The 19,776-nt window shown below is 34.9% G+C and overlaps 1 pseudogene across 1 annotated transcript; it reads right to left on the bottom strand.

Annotated features, from left to right (window-relative positions):
* Positions 1–3,222: 3,222 nt before the first annotated feature.
* Positions 3,223–4,165, bottom strand: LOC308430780 (olfactory receptor 7G2-like; annotated as a pseudogene). The gene has a single exon. The product of its transcript is annotated as an olfactory receptor 7G2-like (transcript).
* Between the last annotated feature and the right edge of the window lie 15,611 nt (positions 4,166–19,776).

Consider the following 19,776-nt stretch of genomic DNA (forward strand, 5'->3'; position numbering starts at 1 on the left):
AATTGTCTGAATGGCCGAAGGTGTTTGCAATCCCATAGGGAAACTTTTTTTCAAAAAACCAGATCCCCTACAGCTCCCACGTACTAAATAACCAAGCAAAGCATATACATGGATGAACCCATGGCTCCAGCCACATATTTAGCAGACAAAAATATTGTCTGGCATCAATACGATGAGAAGCTTCTGGTACTGTGAAAGCCTGTTTCACCAGGGTAGGGGTATGTAAGAGTGTTGAGATGAGAGTGGGTGGTGGGAGAAGGCACATCCTCATAGTAGTAGGAGGAGACTGGATGGGAGAGGGTGAAATGAGGAAAGGGTTTAACACTTGAGATTTAAATACGGAAAATATACAATAAATAAAAGGGGAAATTTGCAAGAAGTATAATAGCTATAGAAAACAAATCCAAACACTATCAGAGATATCTGTAAGGCTTGAGAGGGTGGTATTAAAATATTCAAAATAACCTTGAAGTTTTTAGTAATGACTTAAGTGGTAAAGAGTGTAGAGAGCTGTTGTATAAGACCTAAAATAAGTTTCATAATTATTTCAATAAGTCCATAATTTTAGACAGTTTACAACAGGTTATTAGTACTCCAGTGCTAGGAGTATCCAAACCTCTACTCATACAAGAAAATTACACTCATGTGCACACATGCACGCACACACACACACACACACACACACACACACACACAATCAAACACACACACACACAAACAGAACATATTTGAGACAATGAGACACAATGTTTTAAAATGATATCTTTTTATTTTTTATTTTTATTGGTTATTTATTTATATTTCAAATGTTCCTCCTTTCTAGTTTCCCTGCCAAACACTCCCTATCTAATACCTCATTTCTTTGCTGATATGAGTGTGCTTCTTTATACACCCAGTCCCACCTCACCACCCTAGAATTCTCCTACACTGGAACATTGAGCCTTCACAGGACTAAGGGCCCCACTTCCATTTATGACATATAAAGCCATCCTCTGCCAAATATGCAACTGGAGCCCTGGGTCTCTCCATCTTTTAAAATGTTCAGAGAGTTAAAATCTGCAAATTGTCAGATTGCTACACTTTACCAAAGTAATAATTTATGCAAGGTAAAGACTCTTAAGGCTTTAAATAAACAGAATCTGAAAGAGAGAATGTCTGAGTAAAATACAGTATTTTAAACAATCTTTAAGCTTTTTTGCAGAGGAGAAGGATAAAACTTAAAACTTATACTTTTATATATTAAAATGAGACTGTAAAAAAACAAATTGATCTAATTGGCAATACCCTTTGCCTTACAGAAGCTTTCGAGTTCAAAGAGTTGCCATTTATCAAATATTGGTCTTAGCCTGGGCATAGAAGTTCTGTTTAGAAAATTTCCCCCTTTGCAAATAAGTTAGGAGCTCTCTCTTTGCTTTCTCTTCTATTAGGAAAAACCAGTAACCTACAGACTGTGAAAAATTATTCACAAACTCCACATATGATAGAAGGCTAATATCTATAATGCACAAAGTACTCAAGGAGCTAACCACAGTAACCCAAACAACACAATCAAAAATGGGGTTATAGAACTAAACAAGAAGTTTACCACAAAGGACTCTCAAAGGAATGAGAAACATTTAAAGAAATGATCAACACCCTAGTGATCAGGAAAATGCAAAGTAAAACAACTCTAACACCAATCAGATCAGAATCTCAGGTGACAGCAGACACACCTCCATTGCTGGCGGAATTGCATACGGGTACAACCACTCTAGAATTCAATGTGCAGGTTCCTCAGAAACTTCGAAATGGATCTACCTGAAGATGCAGCTATACCACTCTTGGGCATATACTCAAAAAATTCCCCATTATGCCACAGAGGCAAATGTTTCACTATGATCATAGGAGCCAACCTTTTTTTGATTGTCAGATGCTGAAAACGACCTAGATGTCCAACAATGGAAAAATGGACACAGAAAATAAGGTTTCTTTACACAATGGACTACTACTCAGCTATACAGAATGAAGAAATTCTGAACTAGAATTGTTTCTGTTGAAAGAAACTGCAGGGATATAAAAGAGAAGAGCATGAGAGAAAGGAGATTCACTGACAGGCACAAATTGACATCCAGCTTGAGGGGAGTCCCCTGTACCTGACATGTTACTTATGCCTTGGTGTACTTGAAAACAGGAGCCTAAGTATGCTGCCCATTGAGAGGCCCAAGAAGCAGCTGAATCTGATGCAGATACCAGCACCCAATCAATGGGCAGAAGCAAAGGTTCCCGTCATTGATGGGAACATTAGGAAAACCTAGAAGAAGATGAGTAGGATGGCAGCACTATGGGAAAACCAAAGATTACAATCAACCTCGACCACTGAGATCTCTCAGACCCCGAGCCTCCAACCAGGAAGATACATCAGGTAATATGAGGTCCCTGACACATTTACAGCAGAGGACTGCCTGGTCTGGCCTCAGTGAGAGAACATACACTGTACCTTCCTGATACTTAAGGCCCTGGAGAATGGGGAATGTGGAGGCCTGGGTGGTGTGGAGCTGGGGAAGTGGGGATATCCTCTTGGAGACAGGGAGGGAGTGTGGCAGAAGGAGGTATGAGATGGAGACAGGTCAGCAGGGTAGACCAGGAGGAGAATAAAGTTAGGGCTATAAAAAAAGAATAAAAACAAATAATTAAAAAAAAATATATAAACCTAATTGGTAAAAGAAACTTTCAAAAATAAATTACCTAGAAATATTTTCATATTTTTGAGTATAAAATATAATTATATTATACCCATTTTTACTCTTTACAACCACTTCAATGAATTAACACTTTTTCTCACTCAAATCCATGACTCTACTTTTTTATTTATGTATATATTAATTTATATATATATATATATATATATATATAGAGAGAGAGAGAGAGAGAGAGATGTGTGTAATTTATATCTGTTAATATATTTACTTTTATAGATTTGCATACATACTGAAATTAATAAAATTTTAATTGTTACTTGCTTTTGATTGAATGACATATATAAATATATGATGTAATATTATGAAAACTCTTGGTGAAATCCTTATCATTGTAGAAAAATAAATAACTGGTAAATAACAGAATATATTTAAATTTTTATATTATTTTCATATGTAAAAGACAAGAACAAAACAGTCATTCTTACTCAACAGGAACTTTGTCTCCATGAAACACATAAGTAGTTCAAATCCCAACTAAATCATGTCAGAGAAAACTGGAAACCTTATCAATGAGTTTTTGTAAGGCTTCTTTCATTTCTTTATTCCATAAGCTTTAGATAAAAGGATTCAACATTTTAGGGAGCACTGTGTACATCATACATGACACTGTGGTTGTCTGAGGGGAGACAGTAATTGAAGAACTGATATATACCCCAACTCCTGCACCATAAAATAAAGAGACAACAGACAAGTGAGACCCACATGTAGTAAAAGTTTTGTACTTTCCTCTAAGAGAAGATATTTTCAAAATAGAAGAGATAATTCGAGTATAAGAGAAAATAATTCCAAAGATCGGAATGCCACCAAATATAAATGTTGCAAGATATATCAGATGAGATTATAATTGATGAGAGTATCAGAACAGGCAAGCTTGATGACTTGAGCAAGTTCACAGAAGAATAGAGGAAGTTCGATATTTGTGCAAATGACAACCTCAGTATCATCAGACACTGTAAGAAGCTGTTCACAATGCTAATGATCAGGGACAATAGAATCAGTAGACCACAGAAGTATGGATTCATAATTACTGTGTAATTCAAAGGATGACAAATAGCGGCATAGCGGTCATAGGCCATTGCAGCAAGGACACAGCTTTCCACTAATGCAGAATTCAGAACAAAACAGGCCTGGGTGAGACAGCCTGTGTAACTGATGCTCTGGTGCTGTGTGTGGATATTCTTCAGCATATTTGGAATAGTAGTTGTGCTTAAGCAGATGTCAGCAAATGAAAGTTTGCAGAGATAAAGATACATCAGTGTCTGTAGATGGGAATCCGGGCTGACAGCGATGATCATGATCAAATTTCCCAGGATTGTGACCAGATATATAAACAGAAAGAAGCCAAAAATGAAGGGTTCCATTGTAGGATCATTGGTTAGCTCAATCAGAAGAAAGTAAGGTGTACTTGTTTTGTTTCCACGTTCCATGTTGCTGACCAACCTAACATAAACACCAAGTAAAATCAAATGTAGGAACACCATGCTTCAGCATTGCTTGGTAACCTATTAGTGATAAGAGTTTTACTCTTAATTCAAATGTATCTCTTAGCCTCATTCAAGATATAGATATGTATACAGTACTTAATTTTATTTGGTGGGTTGTGATACTTGATGTTTTATTTATTATCTACATTATTATATTTGTGTGTGGATATTTTTTGTAATTTTAAAATTTAATAATATTATAATTTTTGTAAAGTTTACAATTACACGTATGGGGATTTCAAGACTTTTGAGAGTTGGTTATCACATTTTGCCACTTAAATCCTGAGGCAAGAATTCCATTTGTCATCTTTGGCAGCAAAAAATCTTTAGTTGGTAAGCAATCTTGCAGGCACAATACATTTTTCTTTTGTGAAAATGTATCCTTAATGACAATATATATCTGCATGGTAAAATTATGTAGACAGCAAATGGTTTCATGTACAAATTTCTCCATCACCTCATCTTTCTTTCATACCCTTTGATAAAGCACAATTTTAAGTAATGTTATACATATTTTTGTTAATAAAAAGACTTTCTATTTTCAATAATGGAAAGCTTATAAACTTTGAAAGTTAAATTTCTTTCATTCTATTATGGACATCACATTTATGACAATCATATTATCAAAATAATATCATTTTCATCTACAAAAATCTACCAACATAACCTATAGTAAACAGAGATTGTGAACATTTAAATAATATATAATGATCACTAAACACCTCAGTTATTCTTATTAGAAAATTTAGTGTGACCCACTGACATTTGCTATTTTTCTTTTACTAAACAATCTCTAATATAAAAAGAAAATAATAGCAAAATGACATTATTTGAAATTAATCTTTTACTCTTTAAACCAACAACAATATTCATAGATTTATTTACTATATTTTCATAGATAATCTATCATAGTTGATATTACTCCTTTATTCTGTCCTATCTGCCTATCACTGTAGTGTGTTTCACACCTATAGTAAACTTTCTGATTTTATATCACATTTTTTATTTATCCTTTTCTCATAGCATTTTTTATTGTGCTGTCTTCTTTCTATTTTCATGAAATGTCCCCATCTTAAATGGATATATACATATTCACTCCAATAGTATATGTATATATATATATATATATGTATATGATATATATATATGAATGTATATGTGAGAGATATGAGAGACTCTTTCACTGATTTAATTCCCTAGTTCTTATCTTTTTGAGACAAAAATTGTATGTGTACCAAGTCTAGCTTTCAGAAAAAATATTGTCTAAGCTACTACTTTTTTCCACTCTGAATGCATACACAAACTACATAATTCAAGATATTCTGTGGATAAGATAAAAAGAGCTTTAACTAAAGCCCCTATGCCTATGTAGATTGATTGTTTATTATGGCAGTACCATTTTTATTTAGGAAAAGATCCTTCATATTGTTTTCTATAGTAACTGTCCTTGCTTAACTCCTACCGTCAAAGAATAATTGCTTCTCTTTCCTTTTATCCTTACTAACATTTTTTTCCAGTGAAACACATTTTTAAACTTCAACTCATACATATATTGTCATAAACACTGAAATTAAAATGAAATGGAGGTTGAGCTTTTCTATAACTAAAAATTTCACAGCACATACAAAAAGAAACATTATGAATAAAATTACATGGTATTTAAAAATAGTATCCAAAAACTTATTTCTATGTAGATGTAGAAAGTTATGTTTAATTGAGACTTCTTATATTTTCTGCCATCCTGTCTATAAAAGAGAAAACTTATATATGTATAAGTATAGATTCAATATGTAAGTTTTCAGGATACAAACGCCATTTTTTATGTAACACATATAAAACACTCAGGATCTTACCATTTATGTCCCTGTATAAAAATAGAATATCCATTCTTGTAATTGAGAAGTAGCTAATCAAATAGTTATTAGTTGATGCAATTGGAACCAGAGAAAGCCACTATGAAGTAGACACAGCATTCAACTTTTGAAACAACAAATTGCAGTTACTATTTGCACACTAGCAAATAGCTGACTGAATGTACTAATCATTTCTCTACTTACTTGCATAAAACTGTCCACAATAAATATAAACCAACATTTGTCTATTAGACTTTATCATATCTTGATGATCACCATGTGATTTTCTCAATACTACAAGTAAATAGGAATGAAAGCACTCAGAAGCACTCAATGTATAAAACCATAATTCTGCATTTGCTATCTAGATGTCTGATTTATTGCTATTAATTCTCATACAAAAATGCATACTGTTATTAGAAAGAATAATATTTGATAGAAACAGCAAAGTCAAACAGATAACATATTTAGATTGAGAATTATGAAAAAATTAAAGGAATGTGCATATGTTTAAATACCGATAGAAAATAGAATAAATATTTTTTAGGACTTTATATTAAAGTATATATGAAATTCAATGAATTGAACCATAAGTGATTTATATATTTATATCGTACATAAAGCAAACATACTAAGAACTTAATTTTATCAAAATGTCTATAAAACTTTACCCTTATATTGAAAATAAAAAATATGCCAATGTAGAAAACATAGGGAAGTCAGTGGTGTTCTTCCTTGAATTAACCAGACCTATTAAATGACGTATTGACTCTACTGTCTTTTTCTCCCCAAGGGCGGAATATCCAAAGGTGTTCATTATAGTAATTATTTCATTGCCTTTCTGATCTCCTGAGTGTCTGTTATTAGAGAGAGAGAGAGAGAGAGAGAGAGAGAGAGAGAGAGAATAGAGCTGATGTGATGATTTCACTGGGGGTTTTCTAATTATTGACTTATTTCTATCCATTTTTGTGTTTACTTTTTATATTTCAGGATATAATATAATTATATCATTTGCTCCATACTATTCCTCCCTCTATTCTTTCTTATACCTCAAAATCTCTCTTTCAACTTGATGAGTTGTTTTTTTATTAATTGATATATGTGAACACATACACATTTCTAAATACAACATACTTAGTAAAATACTTTTGTGTACATATTTTCATGACTGATCAATTTATATCTACCAACTGATTTGCTCTTCACAGAGGGATATTATTTCTAAAGTGTTCAGCTTATGTTAGCTCCCTGGAGTTCTTCGTGTAGAATTGTGGCTTTAGGGGATTTCAAAAGTCTATATTGTTCCCTTGGTTGTTATTGTTATTGAACTCATGTTTAGACAGTCAGTTTGGTCAGATATTATTTGGCTTCAGACATTTACAGAACATACTTGTATTTTATTGTTCTTACACCTGTATCCCGTATTATTTCTCTGAAAAGTTACATTTTTCTTTTGAAAAAATGTATCTATCTAATTAATTAATAGTCAGATTGGCCAAGATCCAAAACTCAGATGACAGCAGATGCTGGCGAGGCTGCGGAGAAAGAGGAACACTTCTCCACTGTTGGTGAGGTTGCAAGCTAATACAACCACTCTGGAAATCTGTCTGGCGATACCTCAGAAAATTGGATATAGTACTACCTGAAGACCCAGCTATTCCACTTCTGGGCATATACCCCAGAGACACTTTAATACACAACAAAGATATATGCACCACAATGTTCATAGCGGCTCTATTTATAATAGCCAGAAGCTGGAAGGAACCCAGATGTCCTTCAGAAGATGAATGGATACAAAAATTGTGGTACATATACACAATGGAATACTACTCAGCCACCAGAAACAATGACTTAACCAAATTCTTAAGAAAATGGCTGCATCTAGAGAATATCATCCTGAGTGAGATAGCCCAGTCACAAAAGAACAGACATAATATGCAGTCACTGATAGTGGGATGCTAACCCCAGAGGCTTGCACTCCCCCAGAAACAACTCACAGACTGTATGAAGTCCAAGAAATAAAGAAAACAAAAAATATTCATATATTTACAAAACAAGAAGACTTTGACTATTTCCATGTTGCGTTTTGTTTTGCATGTACTCTACGCTTATTGTAACTATTAGGTTTTCAATGCATACTGTCAAGCCCTTGAAAAAAATCAAGTACCGACTAAAAAAATATATTCACATGGTTTTATGTAAAAATTATTTTAATGTCTGAAAAAACAGTACTGACAAAAATGTATAATTTTAAGCAAAAAATGTTTAAAATCTGTACATTTATCTTTGTTTTGTAAAATAAAATCGTTTTACAAAATGATAGTACAAATATTATTTACACTCTTACTGTGTCTGTGAAGACTAGGGCTCCAATCGGGCTCACTATGGAGACTGAGCTACTTTCAGAAAGTAAAGCTAAGCAGACTGAACACTATGAAAACATTGTCATCTGTATGAAAGCCATGATAAAGCAGGACTCTGAGCATTCCAGTAAAGTCAGCCTGCCATTGTTGGCCTATCAGAATGTACACACCAAGAATACTTCAGCTATTTCCATGTTACATTTTGTTTTGTATGTACTTTATATTCAGTGTAACTAGTAAGTTTTCAATGCACACTATCAAATCTTTTAGAAAATCAAGTACTGACAAGAATATATTCATTTAGTTTTATGCAAAAATGCTGTTAAAATCTGTGCATTTATATCTTTTTTTAAAAAAAATAAAGTTGTTTAATTAAAAAAAAAGAAGAAGAATGTGGATGGGGCTCCAAGTTTGGATCAAGAGTCATGGTGAGCATTGAGAAGAAGAATGATACCTCAAACAAGAAATTGCAGCTAATGAAGGAATATCAAAAGAAAGTAAAGTTGGAGTTAAGGTCCATCTACACCTCAGTCCTGAAATTGTTGGATAAGTATTTAATAGCCAATGCAATTAATCCAGAGTATAAGGTCTATCAGAAAATGAAGGGAGATTATTTTAAGTATACTGCTGATAAATAAATGGTAGTAAAATTGCAAAGAGCCTAACAAGATGCATTTGATACAAACAAGAGAAAGATGCAACCTACACATTCAATCTACCAGAGACTGGCTGTTAAATTTTCTGTATTTTACTATGAGATCCTTAATAATCCAGAGCTTGCTACCACACTTACTAAAATGGCTTTTGATGAGGCAGAGTATTATACACTTAACCAAGAATACTACAAAGACAGCATTCTCATCATACATTTGATCAGTGACAGCATTATGAATTTCAGATGCACTTGTAAGCAAGTCTGGCAGTTTTCTCTAAATTTTTGTTTTGATTCATGCTATCCATGGACATATGTACATCAGATATATAAATAGGCTTGGTAAGAAATCAGAAAGAAATTCCATTACCAACTTTCCTTCAAAGTCTCTGCTTCCATTATATAATCAGATTTCTGCCCTGGCTTCACTAAATGATAGAATGTAACACTTAAGACATATCCTGTTTTTCATTGTTTTTTATTAGTGCTTTACAGTAACTAAAAGCAAACTAGGACATTCTCTAATCTTTCCATTTTTTCCTCAGGAGTAAAACATTTTTTTATCCCCTAGCTTCTTACATACTTAAATTAATATTTGTTATTAAATATGTATTTATATATGTAGAATATATGTGAAGAAGAAAAAAAAACTTTATAACTACTCAAAGCAAAATTTGGAATTAGGTTTATTGGTAACAATAAGACAAAATAGCCTAAGTTAGTGCAAATAAGTCAAGCAAAATCAAAATATTCCCGTGAACAAAAACATGTGTAAATGTTTCACTTGTGGAATAATATGAAAATATGATGCTGTTTCTGTAGCTTAGTAGTAATTTCAAGAAGAATGAAATATTATGTTTTTGATAAAATTACTAATATCCAAAAGTTTGCATAATTCTGTGTAGAATTATAGGTAAACTGAGAGGCAGATAAACACTCACAAACACACACGCACACACAGAGAGAGAAGGAGAAAGATATTTTACCAATTACTGATTACTCTTTTGATTAAAAATAAAAAATTTCAATATTTCAAGGTTTTTTAAATGGATATCTTCAATTGTACATGCGTTATAATGCTTCTATTTTCTGGTTTAGTTGTATATCATCTGTAAAAGTAAATAATGAAGGGATGGTCATCAGATGGTGAAATTGTGTTTGGCAGAGCTAGATTTAATAAACTTTAAATTTATTGATGCACTTATAGTTATATAAAGTATTATCATTTTAGTTTAGGTGGAATGTAGGTTACTTTGTGCTCTGTAGATAAAGAATAGTTCATATGCACACTTTCCCTACTTTTTCTTTTATCTTTGTTACACTTATTGCAGTATGAACAGCCTTCATCTACCCTGGTTCTCCTGCTTTGTCTCTGGGATCAATGCACTGGAATTAGTAGAAAGTTTGCTTGAAAATTTGAAATTCATGAGCCAAAAGGAAACTTTTCTTCCTCAAGTTACATTTGCAGAATTTTCTTTTTCATCACAATGAAAAACTCTCATTGCCATGATAACATCTTGTGTGAGTATGCTGAATTCACTGAGTTTAATAATTGTTAGTGAGTTTCAATTTCCCAATCATTTCTTCTGATAAATAAAATGTAGGAAAGTTGAATAAAGCCTAACAAGATGCATTTGTTACAAACAAGAGAAAGATGCAACCTACACATTCAATCTACCAGGGACTGGCTGTTAAATTTTTTAAATTTATTTGGGAACAGTAAAACTTTATTTCAAGACAAATCTTAAATCCTATAAAAAGTAATTTTCCCTTACAAGTTAATTGCTGTTAATGAATGGGTAAAAATCCCTTTATAAGAAATATATACATTATAAAATATACATGTGTTTCATATATCTGAGACAATGATTATTAAGTAAAAAATTAACAAGGCAATATTTTTCTTTTTTTATTGTTTATTTTTAAGTTTCAGTATTTACATTTCAAATATTATCCAATTTATCCCCACTCCCACACCCCCCTCCACCTCCTTATATGAAGATGCTCCCTCTTCCAAACCCCTTATCCCACCTCAGCTCCCTGGTATTTCTCTACAATGGAAGAACATGCCTTCACGGGAACAAAGACCTCTTCTATCATTGATACCAAACAATGCCTTCCTCTGCTACATATGCAGCTGGAGTGGTAGTTCTCTCCATTTGTTGCATGTTGGTATTTTAGTCCCTAGGAGTTCTGGAGAGTTTGATGTTTTGATAATGTTCTTCACATGAGGTTGCAAAGTTTTTTCTGCTTCTTCAGTTCTTTCTCTAGCGCCCTCTTTGGGATCCCCATGCTCTTTCTGATGGTTAGCTGAGAGCATCTTCAACTGTATTTGTTTAACTCTGGCAGAGCCTCTGAGGAGGCAACCATATCAGGCTTTTACCAATAAGCACTTCTTGGCATCAGTGAAGTAATAGTGGTTGCGTTTGGTGGCTGCATATGTGGTGGATCCCCAGGTCTCTGGATATTTTCTTTAGTCCCTGCAAGATGGTAAGAGGCAAGCATAAGAATCTAAGCAACAGAAACCAAAACAACTTGACAACATCAGAACCAAGATCTCCCAACACAGCAAGTAGTGTACATCTCAAAAGACCAAAATAAAATAAAAAAACAAAACAAAACAAAAAAAACAAGAGTTGAACTTAAAACCATGCCTCATGTTGATTATGGAGGGCTTCAAGAAGTGCATGAGTAACTCCCTTAATGAAATACAGGAGAAAACAGATAAGTAAGTACAATCTCTTAGAGAAACACAAGAAAACAGGTGAAGGAATTGAACAAAACCATCCACAATTTAAAAACAGAAATGGAAGCAATAAAGAAAACACAAAGGGAGACAACACTGGAGATAGAAATCCTAGGAAAGAGGTTAGGGGTCATAAACACAAGCATCACCAACAGACTACAAGAGATGGAAGATAACATAGAAAGGGCAGAAGATAACATAGAAAGCATTGACATAACAGTAAAAGAAAATTTCAAAAAATAAAAGTCCCTAACTCAAAACATCCTGGAAATTCAGGACACAATGAGAATACCAAACTTAAGGATAATAGGTGTAGAAGAGAGCAAAGATTCGCAACTAAAAGGCCCAGTAAATATCTTCAACAAAATTATAGAAGAAATCATCCCTAACCTAAAGAAAGAGATGCTCCCATAAAAGAAGTCTACAGAGTTCCAAATCGATTGGACCGTAAAAAATAGTTCCTCTCAACACATAATAGTCAAACGCCAACTGTTCAAAACAACGAAAGTATATGAAAAGTAGTAAGGGAGAAAGGATACATAACATATAAAAACAGACCGATTAGAATTATACCAGACTTCTCAAGAGACACTATGAAAGCCATAAGATCCTGGACAGACATCATATAGATTCTAAGAGAACTCAAATGCCAGGCCAGGTTACTATATCCAGCAAAAAACTCAGTTACTATAGATGAAAAAACAAAGATATTCCAGGACAAGACCAAATTTACATAGTATCTGTCCACAAATACAGCCCTACAAAGAATAATAGAATGAAAAACTCCAACACAAGGAGGGAAACTACATGCTAGGAAAAGCAAGAAAACAATCTTCTTGCATTTAAACCAAAAGAAGAACAGCCCACAAACATAAGTCAACCTCTAATAACAAAAATAACATAAAACCATTACTATTCCTTAATATATCTTAGCATCAATAGACTCAATCCCACGCTAAACAGACATAGGCTATCACACTGGATACATAAGCAGGATCTAACATTTTGTGTCATACAGTAAACTCATATCAGCAACAAAGACAAACACTATCTCAGAGTAAAGGTTGGGAAAAAATGTTTCCAAGGAAATGGTCCCAAGAAACAAGATGTAGTAGTCATTCTATTAATTTGTATTAATGGGATTAACCAACTTTTATTAGGCACTGAAAACAATCAAGAGCTTGTTGTAGGCAACACTGTAAAGACCTTGGATGATTTTAAGTCTCACCTGCATGGTTCTAACAGAATCTGGTAGCTCTGGAAACAATGCATAAAAAGATTATTTTACTTAGAGACAACTTGTCTCATATAATCAATGCTGATTCACGAAATTGTGGATAACAATCTGAATTCCAGGAATTCAGGCATTTATGCTGCAGTCACAAATATTGTTCATACCCTGAGTCAACATGCAGACAATTACTTGCTTCTACAACCTTTTAGCACAAGAGCTCAGTTTCTAAATGGAAAAGCAAAACAAGATATGACAGAAAAACTTGCTGATACTGCTATGAAGCTTTATCAAAGGAAGCTTCATGCCACAGAACAAACAGTGCTGGTGGTTTTATTGAACCTCTTAGAGAATGTGACACACAGTAGCTCCCTGCCTGGAGCTAGTAGAAGTATACAAACAAACACAGCTAAATTATCCAAAGCACTTTTTGCACATATGGGTCAGAATCTATTAAATCTCCACCACCACATGTTAAAAAGTTTAGAGGAATTGCTTGATGTGACAGTTTTAAGTGAATTGTGAGTTTTTAATGAACTGGTTATGGTGAATAGTTCACGTGATGACTGATAAATCTTTTTAAAGTTACATTTTTTTTTTATCTTGAGTGCCTGAATTTTATGTCCAGTAAATTAAGTCAGGGGCTATGTTTATTTGCAGCCTACCTGTGAGCACACAACTGTCCTTATAGCCATCACAGGAAAACCTAAAATAATGAATATAAAATAGTATGAAATATAAAATATACACTGATGTGAAATCCGTGGCACCTTCAATGAAATAAATTTTAAATATTTTTGGGAAAAATTCTGCTCATTTGCACTATTCTATAGAAACTGCAATTTGTTGTGCTATATGTACAATTAGATTTTTAAATAAAAATATACTTTTTTATTATGCAATCATGTTCGGCTATGTCTCATTACTCTGCCTTGTTTTATGAAGTGGAAGAAAAGTCATTTAACTGTTAATTTAAAATAAGTTTTGTGTGCCGTTTGTGAATAACATGTTTTTGAATCAGTCTGATAACATGATTGTGCAGTATTAGCTTCCCATAGCTTCTGTGTTTTATATATATATAAATATATATATATATATATATATATATATATATATATATATATATATATATATATGCTAAACTTTTGGGTTTAATCATGTGTACAGTTGTGAAATTCAAGAATTATAATAAAGCATAATGACAAAAGCTTAAGAAACATTAAACATTTGAATGCACATTCAAGAAATGTGTTGAATGTAACTTAATTTTTGTGTGGAAACACTAAATTTTTAATTTGTGTATGTTTGTCCATTTATAAAGGTGTTATTTTCCTGCCCAGTTATGTAATTCTCAAAGATAGTGCCAGGTCTTCTATACTTTTTTCAGAACTCTTGGGTTTACAAGTACTGTATGCATCTTAAAGAAGAAAAGGAAAGTTTAATATAAAAGAATTTATCTCTGTAATATATATATATATTATATATATAAATATATATATATATATATATATATATATATATATATAATTTCTCAAAAAATAATCATGCAATATGAGTTATATGAGGGACTTCACAAATCCAAAAGAACAAAATCAGGCATGCTATAAACCAACTTGTAACAATGATACTAAGGAAGGAGATAAAACGTTTTAATAAGTGGTGATATAGAAAATCCTACTCAGCTAAACCTTTTTGTTTATAATTACAAAGGCAGATAGACTTATGAGACAAGGGTAAGTCTGTGACAGAGCCAGGTGTGGTAGAAATGGTAATATCAGGAAAGGGTCCCACATAACTGGTTAGAGTCTGCTTTTGTTTTTTATCTATTTTACAGTCCAGATTATATACCCTTACCAGTCTACCGACTGCCTGTTCCATATCCTATACCTCCTTCCTCCAACTTCACTAGGATCTCCCTACCGTCCCAACTCTATTTCACCAGAACTCCTCACTCCCAGGGGTCTCCAGTCTTTTGAGGGTTAGGTGCATCTGCTCTGATTGAATCCAAACACAGCAGTCCTCTTTTATATATGAATTGGGGGCCTCATATCAGCTGGTGTCTGCTGCCTGGTTGGTGATTTAGTGTCTGTTGGATAAGGTTAGATGAGACTGCTGGCCCTCCTACACAGATTCTTTCAGCTTTTGTCTAATTCAACAACAGAGGTCAAGGGACTCTGTCCATTGGTTAAATATAAGTAATTGCACCTGAATCTTTCAGCTGCTTGTTGGATCATTTGCTGGGCAGTCATGCTAGGCCCCCTTTGTGAGTACACTATAGCCCCAGTAATTATGTCAGGACTTGGGGCTCTCCCTTGAACTGGATTCCAATTTGGGGATGTCACTGAAATTCTTTTCCTCAGGCCCTTTTCAATTTTTGTTCCTGCAATTCTTTGAGACAAGAACAATTATGGATCAGAATTCTTTGGCTGTGGGATGGCAACCCCATATCTCATTTGATGTCCTGTCTTACTACTGGAGGTAGGTGCTACAAATTTCCTCTCCCTACTGTGGGGTATTTCCTCTAAAGACCTTTGAGTCTAGATTCCATTTGAATCCTAAGAGGATCTCACCTCCAGGTGTCTGGTGTATTCTAGAGTGCCCCTCTCCCAACTACTACCTCTTGAGTTTTCCTGGTTCCATTCTTTCTGTTGGCTCATTCCTATTCCAAGACCCAATACCAGATCATGTTCTTCTCTATCCCACCTTATAACCTTTCTCATCCAGTTTCCTCCCTCCCTCCCTGCTCCTATGATTGCTTTCTTCTCCCTCCCAAGTGAGATTGAGGCATCCTTACTTGGGTTCTTCGGCTTGTTAATCTTTTTATTTTTATTTCTGTAAATTGTATTCAGGGTGTTTTGTACATTTTGGCTAATATCCACTTATTAGTAAGTACATACCATGCAAGTCATTTTGGGTCTAAGTTCCCTCATTTGGGATGATATTTTCTAGTTTCATCCACTTGCATTTCAAATGTTATTCTCTTTCCCCTTCTCACTTCCCCTTTCCCTCTTTCTATGAAGATGCTCTCTTTCCCCTTTACCCACTCCCACCTCATCTCCTGGCATTTCTCTACACTGGGAAAATGAGCCTTCACTGGGTCAAAGACTTCTCCTTCTGTTCATGCCATACAATGTCATCCTCTGCTACATATGTGGCTGGAGCCATAGGTCTCTCCTTGTGTACTCAGTAGTTGGAGTTTTCATCTCTGGGAACTCAGGGGGATTTTGGTTGGTTGATATTGTTGTTCTTCCATTGAGGTTGCAAAGCCTATCAGCTTCTTTGGTCTTTTCTCTAATTCTTCCACTGGAGTCCCTGTGCTCTGTCTGAAGGTTAGTTGCAAGCATCCTCATCTGTATCAGAAAAAGAAAGGAAGAACCTCGAACACATAGGTACAGGGGGAAATTTCCTGAACAGAACACCAATGGCTTATGTTCTAAGGTCAACAATAGACAAATGGGACTTCTTAAAATTGAAAAGCATAAGACAAAGGACACTGTCAATCAGAGAAAGATGCAGAAGTCAGATTGGGAAAAGATATTTACCAATCCTACATCTCATAGAGGGCTAATATCCAATATGTAAAAGGAACACACTAAGTTAAACTGCAGAGAATCAAATAACCCTATTTAAAAATAAAGTACAGAGCTAAACAAAGAATTCTTAACTGAGTACTACCAAATATCTGAAAAACATCTGAAGGGGTATTCAACATCCATCAGGGAAATGCAAATCAAAACATCACTGAAATTCCACCACACACCACACAGAATGGCTAAGATCAAAAAGTCAGGTGACAGCAGATTCTGGCAAGAATGTGTGGAAAGATAAACAGTCCCCCATTGTTAGTGGGAATGCAAGCTGGTACAACGACTCCTAAAAATCAGTCTAGAGTTTCCTTAGAAAATTGGACATAGTACTTACCTGAGGAACCAGCTATACCTCTCTTGAGCATATAACTAAGAGATGTTCCATATAAAGTATAAAAAGAACACATGTTACACTATGTTCCTGGAAGCCTTATTTGTAATAACCAGAAGTTGGAAGGAATCCAGATGTCCTTCAACAAAGGAATAAACACAGAAAATGTGGTACATTTACACAATGAAATCCTACTCAGCTATTGAAAACAATGACTACATAAAATTCTTAGGCAATTGGATTGAACTAGAAGCTCCTATCCTGAGTGAAGTAACCCAGTCACAAAAGAACATTCATAGTATGCACTCACTTATAAGTGTTTACTATCACAAATTTTGGAATACCCAAGATAAAACTCACAGACTATATGAAGTTCAAGAAGGAAGACCAAAATGTGGATGCTTCACTCCTTCTTAGAAGGGAGAATAAAATACTCGTGGGAGGAAATACAGAGTGAAAGAGTGGAGTAGGCTCTGAAGAAAAGATTATCCAAAGATTGTCCCAACTGGGAATCCATCCCATATGCTGTCACCAAACACAGTCACTATTGCTGATGCCAAGAAAGGTTTGCTGACATTAGCCTGATATGGATGCCTCCATATCTGGCTCTGCAGAGCCTTACTGAAAGAGATAGGACATTTTTTTTTGAATGGCAAGGGAGAGAACTACTTAGAAAACTGTTTAGAAAACTGTTTTGAGTAGACAATAACAAGTGAAACCTGTCTAAGAGATCTTTAGAAGAAACTGAACACAGAGAGAAAGCAGACTAAAAAGATGTCTTGAGCAGAACACAGTCTTTGAGTACTTTGTTCCATGGCTCCTAGACAAGTCTTTCTCAGACCCTCTCTCCAAGCTGCAGTTCCTCCTATGCAGGAAAGTGCATAACAAAACAGAGAATTCTCAATTGAGGAATCTCAAATGGCTCAGAAGCACTTAAAGAACATCCTTAGTCTTCAGGAAAATGCAAATCAAAACAACCTTGATATCCCACCTTATGCCAGTCAGAATGGCTAAGCAATCCCAGATATTGGTGAGAATGTGGAAAATGAGAAACATTCCACCAGTGGTGGTGGAATTGCAAGCTGGAATAACCATTGTGAAGATCATTCTGGCAGTTTCTTAGAAAATTGTACCTACCTGAGGACCCAACTATACCCCTACTGGGTAAATCCCCAAATAACAAGAACACCTGTTCCAAATAGTTGCCTTATTTATATTAACCAGTAGCTGGAAAGAACCCAGATATTTCTCAACCAAGGGATACAGGAAATGTGTTATAATTACACAATGGAATGCTCCTTAGCTATTAAAAACAGCGACTTCATGAAATTCCTAGGCAAATAGGTAGAACTTTAAAATATTCTGAGTGGAGTAACCCAACCACAAAAGACTAAATATGGTATGTACTCACTGATAAGTGGATACTAGCCTAAAAGAAACTGGGAGTACCCAAAGTACAACTCACAGACCATATAAAACCCAAGAAGAAAGACACCTACACCAAAGTGAGGATGATGTAGTCCTACTGAGAAGCGGAGGAAAATAATCTCTGGAAGTAGAGGGAGAGAGAGATATCATGGAAAGAGAGGAGTAGAAGGGTGTGGAGTAGAATCAGGTGTGGAAGGAGAGGAGGAGAAGTACAGTGGGTCAGGAATTTTAAAACAGGTGTGTAGTTGTGGGGAACAGGGAACTGAGTGTTACCAGTAGAAATTCTCAGATGCCCACAAGATATCCACAGGATACAACAGAGAGAAAATTAGCCAAAATACATAATAAAGGGAAGCTATAGCCTGTAGATATCATATCCAGTGGATGGATGGTCATGGTCCTGGTTGAGGAATGGGGCCACCCATCTATCTCAAAAATATTAGCCCAGAATTACTCTTGTTTAAATGAAATGCAGGAATTAAGAGTCTAGCAGAAGATAAAGAACAGGCCATCCAGAGACTGTCCCTTGTGGATCCAACCCATATGCAGGCACCATACCTAGACACTATTGCTGATGCAAAGAAGCAATTGCTGACAAGAGCATAGTATACCTGTATCCAGAGAGGCTCTGCCAGAGCCTGACCAATACAAATGCAGATGTGGGTAGCCAGACTTAATGCAAGGACCCAGTTGAGAAGATAGGACAAAGACTGAAGGAGTTGAAGGGGTTTGCAACCCCTTAGGAAGAACAACAATATCAACCAACCAGAGTCCCCAAATCTTGCAAGCACTAAACCACCAACCAAAAAGTACACATGGGGGTGGGATATTGGGGACACATGGCTCCAGCTGGTTATGTAGCAGAGGATTGCCTTATTGGAAATAACTAGAAGGAGATCACCTTAGTCCTGTGGAGACTTCTATGGTGAGGGTGTGCTAAGGCTCTGAGGCAGGAGTGAATGGGTGATTGAGACCTCACCTTCATAGAGGCAAGGAGAGTGGGAGGGGATAGGGGGTCTGTGGAGGGGAATCTGGGAAGAAGGGTAACATTTGAAATGTAAAGAAAGATAATAACCAATAAAAATGAAAAAAGTAATCTTTTCATAACTGAAAACTGAATATTCAAGCTAATACTGATCTTTTGGCATTAAGGTTTGAACATTTGAATAGTTTGTTAATGGAGTTTGATTTACCTTTATTTACATATACACAAGGCATTATTAACATAGTCACTCTAATTTCCGCATATCCCTAGAATCCCTCTAAAATAAGCTCCTTTTAACTTTATTTCTTCATTAGGTTTTCACATCCTAATGCATCCAGTTAGTACTACTGTTCCCCCACACACATGGGTGTAGCAATC

This window comes from Micromys minutus, assembly GCF_963924665.1.
Source record: "Micromys minutus genome assembly, chromosome: 16".
NCBI lineage: Eukaryota > Metazoa > Chordata > Mammalia > Rodentia > Muridae > Micromys > Micromys minutus.